The sequence below is a fragment of the Arachis ipaensis genome, chromosome B7 (assembly GCF_059453495.1).
Source record: "Arachis ipaensis isolate K30076 ecotype BB chromosome B7, ASM5945349v1, whole genome shotgun sequence".
NCBI classification, from domain to species: domain Eukaryota; kingdom Viridiplantae; phylum Streptophyta; class Magnoliopsida; order Fabales; family Fabaceae; genus Arachis; species Arachis ipaensis.
Genome location: NC_142442.1, coordinates 99737804 through 99756315, shown reverse-complemented (window position 1 = coordinate 99756315; position 18512 = coordinate 99737804).

Genomic DNA, 18512 nt, shown 5'->3' with positions numbered 1-18512 from the left:
AAAAGCCTCATGGGATGTCCTCTGGACAGAAAGGAGTTTTCCTTTGAGGAACCAAAGGAATCTGAGGCTCATATAGAGACCATAGAGATTCCATTGAACTTCCTTCTGCCATTCATGAGCTCTGATGAATATTTTTCCTCTGAAGAGGATGAAGACATCACTAAGAGTAAGTCGCTAAATATCTAGGAGCAATCATAAAGCTGAATGCCAAGTTATTTGGTAATGAGACCTGGGAGGATGAACCCCCCTTGTTCACCAATGAGCTGAATGCATTAATGAGGTAGACATTACCTCAGAAGAAACCGGATCCTAGAAAATTCTTCATACCTTGTACCGTAGGCACCATGACCTTTGAGAAGGCTCTGTGTGACCTGGGGTCAGGGATAAACCTCATGCCATTCTCTGTAATGGAGAAACTGGGAATCTTTGAGGTATAAGCTACAAAAATCTCACTAGAGATGGCAGACAAATCAATGAAACAAGCTTATGGACTAGTAGAGGACGTGCTAGTGAAGGTTGAAGGCCTTTACATCCTTGCTGATTTCATAATCCTAGACACTGGGAAGGATGAGGACGAATCTATCATCCTTGGCAAACCCTTCCTAGCCACAGCAAAAGCTATGATTGATGTTGACAGATGAGAGTTGGTCCTTCAGTTGAATGAGGACTACCTTGTAGTTAAGACTCAAGGTTTTCCTTCTGTAACCATGGAGAGGAAGCATGAAAAGCTTCTCTCAATGCAGAGTCAAACAAAACCCCCACATTCAAACTCTAAGTTTGGTGTTAGGAGGCCCTAACCCTGCTCTGATTATCTGTGAGGCTCCATGAGAGCTCATTGTCAAGCTATTGACATTAAAGAAGCGCTTTTTGGGAGGCAACCCAATGTTATTTAATTATATCTATTTATTTTCCATTGTTATTTTATGTTTTCTATAGGTTGATGATCATGTAAAATTACAAAAATAACTGAAAAATAAAAAACAAAATGAAAAATAGCATTAAAAATAGCTCACCCTGGAGAAAGAGCTTACTGGCGTTTAAACGCCAGTAAAAAGCATCAGACTGGCGTTTAACACCAGAAAGAAGCATCAAGCTGGCGTTAAACACCAGAAACAAGCTACAGTCTGGCGTTTAACGCTAAAAACAGGCTACAGCTTGGTGTTTAACGCCAGAAACAAGCAGCAGTCTGGTGTTAAACGCCATGATTGCACTCTAAGGGCGTTTACATGCCTAAATGGAGCAGGGAAGATAAGTCTTTGACCCCTTAGGATCTGTGGACCCCACAGAATCCCCACCTACCCTACCTCTTTCTCTCTCTCTCACCTTTTCATCCATCCAATCTTCCCCAAAAAACCCCATCTACCTTCAAATTCAAAATCCTTTCCCTCCCAAACCCAACCCTAATACACGAAACCTAACCCCCCAACCCCTATATAAACCCCTCACCACTCCTTCATTTTCACACATTACAACCACTACTTCTACCCCTTGTCCGAACCACATATCTTCCTCCACCTCCTCCATTTTTTTCTTTTTCTACTACTTTCTTTCTTTTTTTGCTCGAGGACGAGCAAACCTTTTAAGTTTGGTGTGGTAAAAGCATTGCTTTTTGTTTTTCCATAACCATTAATGGCACCTAAGGCCAGAGAAACCTCAAGAAAGAGGAAAGGGAAGGCAATTGCTTCCACCTCTGAGTCATGGGAGATGGAAAGATTCATCTCAAAGGTCCATCAAGACCACTTCTATGAAGTTGTGGCCAAGAAAAAGGTGATCCCTGAGGTCCCTTTTAAGCTCAAAAAGGGCGAATATCCTGAGATCCGACAAGAGATTAGAAGAAGAGGATGGGAAGTTCTCTCCAATCCTATTCAATAAGTCGGAATCTTAATGGTTCAAGAGTTCTATGCAAACGCATGGATCACTAAGAACCATGATTAAAGTATGACCCCAAATCCAAAGAAATGGCTTACAATGGTTCGAGGGAAATACTTAGATTTCAGTCTGGAAAATGTAAGGTTGGCGTTCAACTTGCCAATGATGCAAGAAAACGCGCGCCCCTACACTAGAAGGGTCAACTTTGATCAAAGTTTGGACCAAGTCTTCATGGACATATGTGTGGAAGGAGCTCAATGGAAAATTGACTCAAGAGGTAAGCCGGTTCAATTGAGAAGGCATGACCTTAAGCCTGTAGCTAGAGGATGGTTGGAGTTCATCCAACACTCTATCATTCCTACTAACAACTGATCCGAAGTATCTGTGGATCGGGTCATCGTGATCCATAGTATTATGATTGGGAGGAAGTGGAAGTTCATGAGATTATACCTCAAGAACTCTACAAGGTGGCTGACATGTCCTCCAATTTGGCAAGGTTAGCCTTTCCTCACCTCATTTGTCACCTCTGCAATTCGGCTGGGATTGTCATAGAGGGAGACATCCTCATTGAAGAGGACAAGCCCATAACTAAAAAGAGGATGGAGCAAAGAAGAGAGCCCACTCATGGACATCAAAAAGAGCATGAGGAAATTCCTCATCATGAAATTCCTGAGATGCCTCAAGGGATGCACTTTCCTCTACAAAACCATTAGGAGAAAATTAACACCTCCCTAGGAGAATTAAGTTCCAACATGGGACAATTAAAGGTAGAGCACCAAGAGCACTCCATCATTCTCCATGAGATTAGAGAAGATCAAAGAGCTATGAGGGAGGAGCAACAAAGGCAAGGAAGAGACATTGAGGAGCTAAAGCATTCCATAAGATCTTTAAAAGGAAGAACTAGCCGCCCTCACTAAGGTGGACCCGGTCGTTAATCTCCTTGTCTATTTATTTTTCTGTTTTTCATTTACTATGCTTTATGTTTATTTATGTTTGTGTCTTTATTACATCATCACTAGTGTCTAAGTGTCTATGCTTTAAAGCTATGAATGTCCTATGAATCCATCACCTTTTTTTAATGAAAAATGTTTTACCCACAAAAGAACAAGAAGTACATGATTTCAAATTTATCCTTGAAATTAGTTTAATTATTTTGATGTGGTGACAATACTTTTTGTTTTCTGAATGAATGCTTGAACAATGCATATGTCTTTTGAATTTGTTGTTTATGAATGTTAAAATAGTTGGCTCTTGAAAGAATAATGAAAAAGGAGAAATGTTATTGATAATCTGAAAAATCATAAAATTGATTCTTGAAGCAAGAAAAAGCAGTGAAAAACAAGGCTTGCGAAAAAAAATGGCAAAAATAAAAGAAAAAAAAAGAAAAAGAAAAAGCAAGCAGAAAAAGTCAAGAGCTCTTTAAACAAAAAGGCAAGAGCAAAAAGCCAGTAACCCTTTAAACTAAAAGGCAAGGGTAAAAAGGATCCAAGGCTTTGAGCATTAATGGATAGGAGGGCCTAAAGGAATAAAATCCTGGCCTAAGCAGCAAAACCAAGCTGTCCCTAACCATGTGCTTGTGGCGTGAAGGTGTCAAGTGAAGCGCTTGAGACTGAGTGGTTAAAGTTGTGATCCAAAGCAAAAAGAGTGTGCTTAAGAACCCTGGACACCTCTAATTGGGGACTCTAGCAAAGCTGAGTCACAATCTGAAAAGGTTCACCCAGTTATGTGTCTGTGGCATTTATGTATCCGGTGGTAATACTGGAAAACAAAGTGCTTAGGGCCACGGCCAAGACTCATTGATGCCAAGGCATCATAGGCTAGTTTCACTAGCATTTTTCTGTTAGTTTTAGTTGTTTTATGCATTTTCTTGAGCTTAAAGTAACCAAAAATGGTTAAATGAAGAACAAAGCAATGAACCATCCAAACAATATGATTTTGATGCAAATTCCATGAGTTTTAGTTATATTACTTAAATGCTATGAATGGAAGATTTCTCATGAAATTTTGCAAGACTTTGAAGCAATTGTTTGGATGATTTCAGGGAAGAAGAGGCTAAGCAAGGAAGCAACAAAATCAATAAAGGAAGCTTGAATATCACATGTGGAGTTTAAGTTCCAGTTTAAGCCTAAACTGGAGCTTAAACGCCAAAATCATGAAGGATAAGAAATGCTGGGATTGAAGTTTAACCTCCAGTTTGACCTCAAACTGGAGGTTAAACGCCAGAATGAAAAGCCTCACTAAAGAAGCATTCCACGTTTAACCTCCAGTTTGACCTCAAACTGGAGGTTAAACGCCAGAATGAGTATGCCACCCAGGGAGGAGTTCCACGTTTAACCTCCAGTTTGACCTCAAACTGGAGGTTAAACGCCAGAACCAGGAAGAGCACCAGGGAGCCATTCCACGTTTAAGCTCCAGTTTGACCTCAAACTGGAGCTTAAACGTGTTCGACAACTTTTCTCCTCCAGGGTTGCTCTCTCCATTTCCACGTTTAACCTCCAGTTTGACCTCAAACTGGAGGTTAAACGTGTTCGACACCTCCAGGGCTACCATTCTAAGCTTCCACGTTTAACCTCCAGTTTGACTTCAAACTGGAGGTTAAACGTGTTCGACCTCCAGTATGCCTCCACCCTTTTCCACGTTTAACCTCCAGTTTGACCTCAAACTGGAGGTTAAACGTGTTCGACCTCCAGGGCTGCCCTTCCTATCTCCACGTTTAAGCTTCAGTTTAAGGTTAAACTGAAGCTTAAACGTGTTCGACTACATGACTCTCCAGGGCTACCTTCTTCCATTTCCACGTTTAAGCTTCAGTTTAACCTTAAACTGAAGCTTAAACGTGCTTCTACAAAAGGCCTCACTGGAAGTGTCTGGCGTTTAAGCTGCAGTTTAAGCTTAAACTACAACTTAAACGCCACTCTTGGAAAAGGTTTCTGGGCCAAAAATATTGTGATTTAAGTTAGTCTTTGAGCACAAATATTAACTTAAACTTACTTTGGTAGGAAACCCAATTGAATATCATGGTTTATGGGATTGGGCCTGAAGGATTGATGAGTTTGAAATCTCAATTTATTGAGTCATGTGTCATTATTTGATTATCACTAAGTTGGCTCAATAAATGTTACAGGATTTGGATCAACAACCTCATCAAGATTATGGATCATAAACCCAAGGCAAAAGGAAAGCAAGGAGAGGCCTCAAAGCCCAAGAAGCACAACTGAAGCTCAATATAGAAAGTGTATAAATAGGATAGAAGTTAAGTTAGAGGGGACTTTTACTTTCACTTTTAGCTAGTTTTCCTTTTCTTTGTAATTGAATTCAGAGCTATGATTCACTAAACCCCCTTTCATTGGGTTAGGGAGCTCTATTGTAATTCAATGAATCAATAATAGTTTATCTTCTTCTTCAATCTTTTCTCTTGAATTTTGTTAGAAAGCTTCTCGATCTAATTCCATTGAGTAGTTGTCTTGGGAAAGAAACTACTCATACTTGGAATCCTTCGGAGCCTTGGGAAAGGAATGGAGGATTCATGCTAGAGAAGCTTTCTCACAGTGAATTGGATTGGGGTTTGGATGGATATTGTGACATGTAATCCTACCAAATTGTGGTTCATGAAATTGTGTGGTATAATCAGTGATCAAGCATCATCTCTTCTTATGAACATTTAAACCAAGGGATTGGGAATTTGTTCGTTTTTAGAGAGAATTGGTGAGCCAAGGGATTGGGATCCAATCATATAAGATTGCCAAGCAAAATTCAATGAACGCATTGGTTGAGGAAGAGATAAACATGTTTTGATTCGGAGATCTCAATATCTCCTATAACCCAATGAATTCCCCATTTCTGATTTCCACTTTCTCTTTACATTCTGCTACTCAATTCATGCAATCACCCCCATTCCCTTTTAATTTCAGCAATTTAGTTTCTGCTCTTTAATTCATGCAATTTAAGATTCCGCCATTTCAATTTCTTGTCATTTACTTTTCCAGCCAATTTTACATTCCACAATACTCATCTCAATCTTGATTCCGCTCAACTAGAACACACTTCTAATCCGAATTGCTCACTCAACCAATCCTTGTGGGATTCGACCTCACTCTATTGTGAGTTTTTACTTGACGATAACCGGTGCACTTGCCGGAAGGAATTTTGCCGATAGTGCAATTTCCTAAATCATAGCATAACTAGTTTATGTGCATCACTCATAAAGTAGCTGTGTTCAAGAATCAACATACTGAACTAGGAGAATCAATAACACTATCTGAATTCTGAGTTCCTATAGATGCCAATCATTCTGAACATCAAAAGATAAAGTGAGATGCCAAAACTGTTCAGAGGCAAAAAGCTACTAGTCCCGCTCATCTAATTGGAGCTAAGTCTCATTGATATTTTGGAATTTAGAGTATATTCTCTTCTTTTTATCCTATTTGATTTTCAGTTGCTTGGGGACAAGCAACAATTTAAGTTTGGTGTTGTGATGAGCGGATAATTTATACGCTTTTTGGCATTATTTTTAGGTAGTTTTTAGTATTATTTAGCTAATTTTTAGTATATTTTTATTAGTTTTTAAATAAAAATTACATTTCTGGACATTACTATGATTTTGTATGTTTTTCTGTGATTTCAGGTATTTTCTGGATGAAATTGAGGGACCTGAGCAAAAATCTGATTCAGAGGCTGAAAAAGGACTGCAGATGCTGTTGGATTCTGACCTCCCTGCACTCGAAGTGGATTATCTGGAGCTACAGACGCCCAATTAGTGCACTCTCAGTTTCGTTGGAAAGTCGACATCCTGGGCTTTCCAGCAATATATAATAGTCCATACTTTGCCTGAGTTTTGACAACGCAAACTGGCGTTTAAACGCCAACTTCCTGCCCTATTCTGAAGTTAAACGCCAGAAACAGGTTACAAACCAGAGTTAAACGCCACAAACAAGCTGCAACTTGGCGTTTAACTCCAAGAAGAGTCTCTACAAGTGAAAGCTTCAATGCGCAGCCCAAACACACACCAAGTGGGCCCCGAAAGTGGGTTTATGCACTATCTGTACTTAGTTACTTATTTTCTGTAACCCTAGCTACTAGTTTAGTATAAAAACTACTTTTAGTGATTTATTTTCACATCTTTTGATCATTTTTGAGACTATCTTTGTATCACTTTTGATCTCTTGATCACGTTTAGGGGACTAGCCATTCGGCCATGCCTGGACCTTCATCACTTATGTATTTTCAACGGTGGAGTTTCTACACCCCATAGATTAAGGTGTGGAGCTCTGTTGTTCCTCATGAATTAATGCAAAGTACTATTGTTTTTTTTCTATTCAATTCAAGCTTATTCTTATTATAATATATTCACTCGTGCTTCAACCTGATGAATGTGATGATCCGTGACACTCATCATCATTCTCAACTATGAATGCGTGCCTGACAACCACTTCTGTTCTATCTGCAATAGCTTGAGTGTGTATCTCTTAGCCTCCTGGTTCACGATCAGAGTCTTTGTGGTATAGGATAGAATTATTGGTGGCCATTCTTAAGATCCGGAAAGTCTAAACCTTGTCTGTGGTATTACGAGTATGATCTGGAGAGGGATGACTGTGACGAGCTTCAAACTCGCGAGTATTGGGCGTAGTGACAGACGCAAAAGGATCAATGGATCCTATTCCAACATGACCGAGAACCGACAGATGATTAGTCGTGCGGAGACAGTGCATTTGGACCATTTTCACTGAGAGGACGAACGGTAGCCATTGACAACGGTGATCCCCCAACATAAAGCTTACCATGGAAAGGAGTATGAATGATTGAATGAAGATAGTCAGAAAGGAGAGATTCAGAAGGAGCAAAGCACCTCCATACGCATATCTAAAATTCTCACCAATGAATTACATAAGTATTTCTATCTTATTTTATATTTTATTTATATTTTAATTATCAAAACCTCATAACCATTTGAATCTGCCTGACTGAGATTTACAAGGATGACCATATCTTGCTTCAAGCCGACAATCTCCGTGGGATCGACCCTTACTCACGTAAGGTTTATTACTTGGACGACCCACTGCACTTGCTGGTTAGTTGTGCGGAGTTGTGAAGAAGAATTGAGATTATGAACGTGCGTACCAAGTTTTTGGCGCCGTTGCGATCACAATTTCGTGAACCACCTAGCTTTTTTTCCTACTCAATTGTTGAGAATTTCTTGGTTAATCTTGGTGCTTCTTGACTTGTTTGATATTGTTGGGTGATGAAATTTTTGAATCAATACTTAATCTTGTATGGTCTTATATTTTTTGTGCATTGATATGAACTTGCATGCCTTTCATGACCCACTCTTTCTTGTTTGAACTTGATGCTCGACATGCTCTTCATGTTATTCACTTATGCTTTAACTTTCCTCTTGCATCAAGTATTAATTGATATGCCCTCTGCCTATATTTCTCTCTCACTTGCATGCGTAGCTAACATGTAGTGAGAACTTTACTCTTATTTGGCATTAGCCCCCGCCTATGTTCTAATTACTTTCATATCTTTGTTGTAGGCTTAATTTTCTTTCTTTTTCTCTCCTATGAGGTTGGCCACCAAATGAAGGAAAGGATAAGCTTCAAATGGGGCAACAAACAAGTTCACCCGTACAACCTTTTGAAGGAGCTCATCAATTGTAGCAACCCATCCACCTTGCTCTTCTTTGCATGCACCAAGGACGGTGCAAATTTCTAAGTGTGGGGAGGTCGTCCGACCGATCTCCATGGGTAACAATCTCTTTCTTTCAACACCAATTCATAATTTCCTTTGCTAGTTAGCTGTTGCATTGCATGATAGGTTGCATGATTAGTTAGAATTTGTACATATTTTACCACTTCATTTTATGTTAGGACTATTTGGTTAGGGTGATGATTTCTTTTCCAAGAAAAATTGTCTGAGGGCACCCTACCAATTTGAAATTTTTTTTTTTGTGATGAAATTGCTTGAATAATTTATTTTGGAACATGGTTTTTGAGCTAAGAACACAAGCATGTGAGTTTTGAGCCCAATTATGTGGTTACATCGTATAACCACTTATTCCCACTTGTTTGATTCTATATGTCCATTATTCCATGTATACATGCATTTATATGATTGAGGCCATCATTTCATTTAGCTCACTTACCCAAATAGCCTACCTTTCATCAACCATTGTTAGCCACTTTTGAGCCTATTTAATCCCTTTTGTTCTTAATTGTAGCACATCACTACCCATAAGTGAAAAACAATAAATGTCCATAATTTGGATCTTTGATTAGCTTAGGCTAGTGAGGGTGTGTATCATTTGGGTATGGGAAACTTGGGACATTAGTTGAGGTAAAAGTGTAATTTTTATTTTTGTTGAAAATATTAGGAATTGGGTACATATTCATGCACTATATGTAAAACCATATGCATTGATACGTTTGTATATACTTTGAAAAAAATGTGTGAAAAAATGGAAAAAAAATATAAAAAAAAATATAAAGAAACAAAAAAAAAAATGCAATAAAAAGGGGACAAAAAATGCCCTAAAGTAAAGTAATAATAACAATGCATATGGAATGTGAATTAAAAAAGAATGCATGAGTATGTGAAAAAGTGGGAATCATGGGTAGCTAGGTACTATATTAGAATTTTATAGGTTGTTATATAGGTTAGGTGACAGCTTAGGTTAATCAAAGATTCAAATTTCAAGCTCACTTGACCCTAGCCCCATTACAACCTATGAATAAGTCCTCATGATGAATGTATGCATGCATTGAATAATTGTTGATTGTTAGAAGAAAAACAAATCTTGGAAAGCATGATCAGAGGAGAATTGAGTGAATCGACCCTATACACTTGAGCGACTAGAGCGGATACACTTCCGGTGAGGGTTCGATGCTCAATTTCTTGTTCCCGGCTTTCATGAGCTTTCTTCTTGCAAGTCTATTTGAACTTCATTTTGATATTTGAATTGGTAGAGTTTGTGAGTCGCCATAAGACCTTTGCTCTACTTGCTTATACATGTGTTCTTGGGGATTGACTTACTTCTAACTAAGTAGGTAGAATCATTTTGCATTTAGTTGCATTTATATATATAGGTGCATATAGTTTATTTGCATTGAATAAATGTTCATACCCCTTTTCTTGTCCTTCTTTATTCTTAGCATGAGGACATGCTTAGTTTAAGTGTGGGGATATTTGATAAACCCCAATTTTGTGGTTTATCTTGTGCTTAATTTGGGGGATTTTATCAACTTTTCTCACATTTATTCAATGAAATAGCATGGTTTTGCAATTCTCTCTTGATTTGTGCTTAAATGTGAAAGCATGCTTTTTAGGCCTTAAAATAGCTAAATTCAATTCACTTTAATTCCATTCGATGCCTTGATATGTTTGTTGAGTGATTTCAGGTTCATAAGGCAACTATTGGATGGAAGAAGTGAGGAGAAAAGCATGGAAAGTGGGAGAACACATGAAGAAATGAAGGAACCGCAAAGCTGTCAAGCCTGACCTCTTCGCACTCAATCGACCATAACTTGAGCTACAGAGGTCCAAATGAGGCGGTTCCAGTTGCGTTAGAAAGATAACTTCGGGGCTTCGAAATGATATAAAATGTAACTGAGCGCTACTAACTTGTCTTCCTAATTATTATCTATTATTTATTATATGAGCCTGATTCGTTGTTAAAAGCGTAGTTATTTTGCGAGGTACTTTTTTTTAAAACGTTTGGAATTAATAAACAGAATCATTCATAATCAATTCACAAATAATAATAGGTAAAACAGTTATAAACAACCACACATAAATACATCTCAAGCAGTTGATAACTTTTTGTGATCCAGCCTTCATTAGAGTATAGACTTTTAGTTAGAACACCCCTACACATAGCTAGATAATAACTATATACCTATATATACATACAACATCCCAGGTCCTGACCTGTTCAAGAAGTCCCTAAGCTGGCGCCCAGGCTAGCCTAGACTATATACTCACCTAGTCCCTCTAAACTACTAAAGCGAGGGAAAGTACGTTCTAGGTCTTCAAAACTCAAGTCAGGTGGATCGTCATCAAAAGGTGGAAGGTCGTCTACTAATCCTCTGCACGATCATATGTCATCAAAGAACGTCTCTCAAGTACTTCATTGAGTGGCCACAAAACAGCAACATCGTACGGAGGACTTAGGTTAAAGTTTGTAGATAAGCAGGGTGCAGACGTTGGCTGGCCTCACAGTATGTACATATAAACAGGTAACGGAGTTCACTCTAGACTCAGAAGACTACCTAGAGTGGAATCCTCTTTACAGAACAGTCATCATCAAACTACGGAAGGGTACTCATGCTTTCATCTGAAGGGGGAAGGGAGAGAGAAGGGTAAGAACTGGGGAGTTCTTAGTAGGGCCGGGGTTGTTAGTTAAGTTCATTAATTTGTGTCGCTTAGCAAATATATAGCAGAATACTGAGAAGTAGTGAACAGAAGATACAGATAAATAGAGAAAATAGAGAAAACAGAAAGCAAAACACAAACAAAAGAATACAAGAAAACAAAACACAGACACAGTGAATAGAATACAAACAAAGAAAGCATACATTCATTCAACAATCATAACAGAGGAAATGCACAACCAAGTATGATGCATGTCTGTCCAATGCAGGCCATGAGCTCACGTGTTGGTTTATACCCTGTAGCCCGACATTATCCAGGAACTAGTCCTAGATATGGCTTATTCTCTGTAGGTGAACTTCGGCCTACAGAAATAGCACTCTCGTAAGTGAACTTCGGCTTACAGGAATAGTTCAATCACAACATAATAACTTTCTATAGGTGAACTTCGGTCTATAGAAATGGCACCTCTGTATGAACTTCGGCTTACAGAAAAAGTCTAATTACAGCACAACAACTTTCTGTAGGTAAACTTTGGCCTACAGAAATGACACCTCTGTAAGTGAACTTCGGCTTACAGGAATCACAACTCTCTGTAGGTGAACTTCGGCCTACAGGAGCAACACCCTGAGATACACAATTGATATTCACTGTAGGTGAACTTCGGCCTACAGGAATAACAACTCACTGTAGGTGAACTTGGGCCTACAGGACCTCTAGGGCCAACAGAAAAGTAGCAGATGAATATACAAATATCTCCGGAGTTGCCTTAACGCAACAAATGACCTTTCAACAGGCCCTCTGCTTGTTCTCTATTCTCTTTATCATATTACTCTTTTCACTTTGTCTTTTTACTCTGCTCTGATTACTCTGTTCTCTGTATCTCTTTACTTTTTTCTGATTACTCTTTTTCTGTATCTATATTACTCCTTTTCTCTTTATCTCTTTACTTTACTCTGGTTGCCCTGTTCTCTGTGTTTCTCTACTCTGCTCTGATTTCTCTCTTTAACGTATGTATTTAAAGCTTATGTAAATTTCGGTATGAATAGTTAGTCTGTCCCAAGTATAGGTTCATTAAGTCTATACTGAAACAGTTTAACTTTTCATATAATACCTAACCTTAGTCGCAACTCAAGGACTAACTATGTTGCCCTAGTTCGTTCACTAATTTCTGTCTGTTTTTCTGTCATTAAAACCTTACAGACTTTTTCTTTGATTTTTATCTCTTCTTTAACTTTTTATCTTTTATTTATCTTTGCCTCACTAATATATTTTTACCACTCCCTAAGTGTTTTATGAAGGTAATTATGAGATTCTGCGCTAAAAGTTGTCTTTCTAAAGCTTTTACAGAAAACTGCCTTTTTCGCATTATTTTATTATTTTTATTAAAATATTATTTTTAATTGAATATTATTATTTAATATTTCATTTTTATTAATTATTTTATTACTAAATTTTCGAAAATTAACTTACCTTTTACTTTTAACCTTTAAAATTAACTTTTTACCACCCGTAACTTTTAATATTTCTACTTTAACCATCCTAACTTTCAGAAATTACAAAATAACCCCCCAAACACCAAATTAATTACTTCCTTGCCCTTTTATGAATCAAAAAGGTGTTCTTCATTGTTCTTCACCACACTCAAAGTGTTCTTCATGTTCTTCATATATTCTTCAAATTCTTTCTCTGTTTTTACCCGTTTTTCTGTCTTTTCAACAACCGATTTATACTTTAATTCATAATAAATTAGCAGCCACTAAAACCCCATATTTTCTACATGATTTTAACACAAATTGAACCTCAATTTAAGCTCTAGGGTTCATTTTTCCAGCAGCCACAAGAACACACATTCATAGCTTGAATTTCATCAAATTTCATGAAAATTTCACCAAATTTTCACCAAGAATCAATCATTTATGCAACCAATTTTTAGCACAGCCAAATCATAAAAAATTCACACAACTCAAACACAAATAATCAAGATTAATTTTGTTACACCCTACCTGGTTTTGCTGCTCCTAATTCAATTATACTTTCAGGTGGTCCTTAAGCACTTTTTCCTCCTAAATCACATCAAGAAAACACATATTTAACCATGTTTCCTTAAAACCGAATCAAAAGAGAGATGGTGCAGCCAACTCACCTTGATTCCAGTCTTGATAAGTTTTAGTTTTAGTTTTAGAGAAAGAAGAGAGGATCATTTTTGTCGGATTGGAATTTTGATTTGAGTTTTAGTTCAGCAGAAATCAAGCTTTAAAGATTTGGAACTAAGAACTTTTCTCTCTTTTTCTCTCTACCTATTTTCGGCCACAAAGTGAAAATAAGCCATCCTTGAGGGTTTTGGGGGTGTAGGGTGAGTTGTGATTGGTTGGCTTGGAGGTGGATTAAAATAATATTAAAATATCTTAGGTGTATAACTACTAAAACTAGATGTATCGGAACACTTGTAAAAACATCTCTAAAAATTATTTTCTGAGCTACTAGCATAAATGACACTAGTAACATATTTATTATGAGAATAAAACATGAATAATGAGTCCTTAGCATTGTTAAAGTCATCAGAGAGTGCTGGTGCTAAGTTGCACCAGTAAACCGTAAACCCGGTTAAACCGATTTTCTGTTTTTAACTAAAACAGACCAGGTAACCTTATAATACCATTCAAGAAGCTTCTAATACTAATATAATAATAATATTATCCTATTATCTTTCTTCTCTCATGAATCAAGTCCAGTTCGTCAAACTGAGACTGTTTATGAAAACTAGAATCAAAACTCCTAACCGATACGATTCAAAAACTAGGTTCTTCGTGATTGCGTTATTGACGTCGGGCTTTCTGCCAGTAAAGAATGTCATAAAAACAGTCGTGTTGTAGATATAGTCTCTAAACCGACAAAAATCCCTTCGTACAAACATTTTGGTTGTCACAACTAACAAACCCCTTAAAAATTGTTAACCGAGTATTCAAACCTCGGGTCGTCTTCTCAAGGAACTGCGAGGGAGTATGTTCTTATTATTGGTTATAAAGGTTGTAATCGGGGTTTAGAAGGTGAGAAGCAAGTAATTTAAATGACGAGTGAATTAAATGGCAATTAAAAATAAATAATAACTGTAAAATAACTTTTGGCAAGATAGGGGAAATTAGAAGTCCAACTTAGCTATCCCTCTCAACAATAATGAAAGTTGTATCTTAATTCCACTTGGTCAACCTGTACCAGGGCAAGGAAAGTCAAGGGACTAATTGAATTGACCTTTGGATCCTATTTATTTCCTACGAAAAGGTTGGGATTACTTAGGTTCTGCTCAATTAGCAAGATAACGATTATCAATTATGTTGAGTTTAATAACTGTTGAGTTACTAAATTCTTAACCAAGACTAAAAGGGGGAAAAGTAAATTGCTGGAATAATGAAATTATCCTTAGATGGGAAGCAATGGCAACTTAAATCAAAGAGAACAATTATAAACTGAAAATACCTCAAATATCATTAATTCAAATAGAGATCTGTAACATGGAATAATTCATAAATCAAATTATAATAATCAATTCAAATGTTGGGATAAAAGTAAAACTAAAATAAAAGAACATTAAAACCTGGATCCAGAGTTACTCCCAAAATAAGAAGAAGTCCTAAATCCTAAGAGAGAGAGAGAAAATCTCTCTCTAAACTAAATCTAAATTACGAAAACTAGAAATTGGCGAGCTCCCTCTGAATGGATGCATTCTTCCACTTTATAACCTCTGGTCTATGCTGTCTGTACATGGATCTGGGCCAAAAAGGGCTTCAAAATTCACTGGGGGCGTATTCTGTAATTTTTGGTGTGTGGCCTCTGTCACGCGTCCGCGTGGGTCACGCGGTCGCGTCATTCGGAGCTTTTCCTTACCACGCGGTCGCATCAGTCATGCAACCGCGTCATGTGCGTTCTGCTTAAGGTGCGCGGTCGCGTCAGTCATGTGGCCACGTCGCTGCTGATTCGTGCTTGGCATGCGATTGCGTCATCCATGCGATCGCGTGGGTACCAGTTTCCTTAAAGCTCCGTTTTGCTTTCTCCTTCCATTTTAGTATGTTTCCTTTTTCATCCTTTAAGTCATTCTGCCTTTAAAAAATCTGAAACTACTCAACACACTAATCACGGCATCGAATGGAAATAAAGGTAATTAAAATAATTAATTTTAAAGCTTAGAAAACATGTTTTTCATTTACATCACATAATAAGGAAGAGAAAGTAAAACCATGAAATTAATGTGAATAAGTAGGTGAAGGATTGTATAAATCACTCTAATTAAGCACAAAAGAACTCATGAAATATAGGTTTATCAACATCCCCACACTTAAACACTAGCATGTCCTCATGCTAAATCCAAGGTAAATAATTAAGGTTAAAGTGATGGAATGTTATGAAATGCAACCTACGCTAAATGCATCTACCTAATAAGTCATGCAATTCTAATTCATCCACTCATATATAAAGCCTACATGTAGTCAAATTATTTCACATTCTCAAGGAGATATATATACATATATAGCTAACCCTTAAATAATAAAGCATTTTAGCAAACGAGATGGGAAAGAAAATATTGTACAAACTTGCAAAACAATTAGTAAATATAAGCACACCCTCACTGGATTTTGTGTTTACTCTCTAGTCACTCAGTGTTTATTGGGTTTATTCACTCTATTTTTCTTTTTATCCTTAATTTCTATAGCTTTGTTTTTCATCTAACCAGTCAACAATTATGGAATATAGTCATACCAAAAAGTCATGAGGTCTTAATTAAGGTTGTAATGGAGCCAAGGTAAAGGTAAGGATTTATGTATAGGGTTAAGTGAGCTAATAAGCAAATCCTTAATTAGACTAAGATCTCACCTTAACATACATTTTTAGCAAGATAAAACTTCTTTACCTAGTCTCCCATATTATCCCACTTATTGTTTACATGCTCATGTTTTTACTTTTTATTTTTATTCCATGTGCATTGTTTTTATTTTGCATTGGGGAATTTCTTTTGTATCCCCTTTTATTTAGATGCTGAAAAATAATTTTTTTTTTATACACATGGTAGTTGAATCACTTAGATTTTCTCATGAGCATGCTTTCCAAATTTTATTTTTATTCTTTTAACTTTTTCTATCCTTTTGTTTCTATTACCCATGTTCCCAAAAAGTTTCCCACATTTAACTCTATTCATAATTTTCTATCTTAAGCTAACCAAGGATTCACTTGGGATTTTCTTTTGTTTTTCTGCTTAAGGCTAGTAATTTGGCTAAATAGAATAAAGGGGTTTTAAAAGGCTCAACGGGGCTAACAAGGGTGATGTAAAAGGTAGGTTAATTTGGGGTAAGTGAGTTGAAATCAAATGATGGCCTCAATCATTCTCTTGGTATGTATCCATTCTATATTCTATAACTGGACATATAGATTAAAGCAAAGGAAAGAACATCAGAATAAAAAGAAATGTAACACACAGAAATGAAATTATGGTTTGAATGCAACCATACAATTTAAGCTCAAGACTCACAGGCTGTGTGTTCTCCAACTCAAGCATCATATATTATTTATATATTGTATGCTGGTTTAGTTAAAAATTCCCATTATTCTCATAAAAAAATTATTTAGGGTAGCTTTTAAAGTTTTAATGTTCCTCCTTGATGAAATGTTGTCAGCTTAACTACATCATTTAATGCTATATACAAGTTTTGTGGATTTAAATCTGATATGTTCAATTTCCTAGCTTACTTCCTTTTTATATTTTTTAATTTAAACTATACTATGTTATGCTAAAAAGGGTAAACTATACTAATTAATCCACTAATAAATCAGAATTGCATACTAAACTAAATAGCTAAAATAAACTAAATGGCTAAAGTATGAACTAAAGATGCAAAATGCAGAAAATAGAGCAAAAATACATAAAAACAATGTATAAGTACTCAGAAAATAACAGTAAAAGGAAAAGAAAAGAAAAAAATACAGAAAAATATCCAAAATAAAAGAAAAAGTATGTAGTAGTTCACCAAAATAAACGCCAGAGATGGCAACCTCCCCACACTTAAAATGAAGCATCGTCCCCGATGATCAATCAAGCCAGGTGTGAAGGAGTGTCATCACTGGTAGGGATGGTAGCTGGGGTCTCTGTGGCGGTGGTGGGCTGAGAGTCTGGATGTTGTAGAGGGGAGAATGACTAGATCGGGATCTCCGGATCTGCAGCCTCAAGCTGGGGTATAACCTCCTGATGCGGGGCAGTCTGCTCTGTGGCTGCCTGCTGATGGGTCTCCGCTTGGGAATGAGGCTCCTCCTCGTGCTTATCCTCCTCCTCCTCCTCTTCTGATGGCTCTGATGGTGTGTTGGGCTCGGAGGGGATGTCGGCACCCTGTCTGATCATCAGCTTCAGATGGGAATAGCGTCGCCTACTGCGGCGCTCCAATCTCTTATACCGGCGCCTGTTACGGTGCTCCATCTGATCAAGCTGGCGGAATAGACGGTTCACGAGGCGATAAACTGGCTCAGAGGCGGGTGGAGGTGCAGTGGTAGCAGCAGGGGCAACTGTGGATGAAGAGGGTCCAGCAGACGGAGGGGCTGTCTCATCAGTAGCAGTGACAGGTGGTGGTCTGTAGCTCAAAGCAAGGAAGTTCCTGCTGTGAGGAATGATCTTCCTGCAGTCCGCTGCTGGTGGTCGCTCATCGGCATCCTCCCAAGGCACATCAGCCTGACGGCCTAGCCGTGTAACTAGATAAGGAAAGGAGAGGGTGCCTCGGACGTGGACCCTGGCCATATAATGCCGGATAAAACGAGGTAAGTACAGGTCCTTACCCTCCAGCACACACCAGAGGAGGGTGATCATGGTAACCGGGATCTCAGTCTCGTGAGTACTCGGCATCACAAAATTACTCAAGATCTGATGCCAAAGCCGAGCCTCATCATTCAAGTACACTCTCTTAATCCCTCGAGGCATAGTGGTGTTCTGACCCATCTCCCATGGAACTGTAGGGTCGAGAGCTATCCGTACCTTCACAGCATCCCAATCAAACCGCATCTGGCCCATGTCCTCCTCAGCCTGTGCAAAACCATCTGGCTGATCGTACTTGGCTGGAAGCTGGAGAATGGTCTCTATGGCCTCCTCAGTGACCAAAATTTGCTTTCCTCTCAGGTTCACTACATCTAGGGTAGTAAGGTAGTAGTTGCAATAGAATTCCGGACCCAAGATGCATTGACCTCTGTCAGTGGTCTCTCCAGAAAGAACCAGCCCCGTTGCTTGATTTGCTCAGTAGTGTACTGCTGGA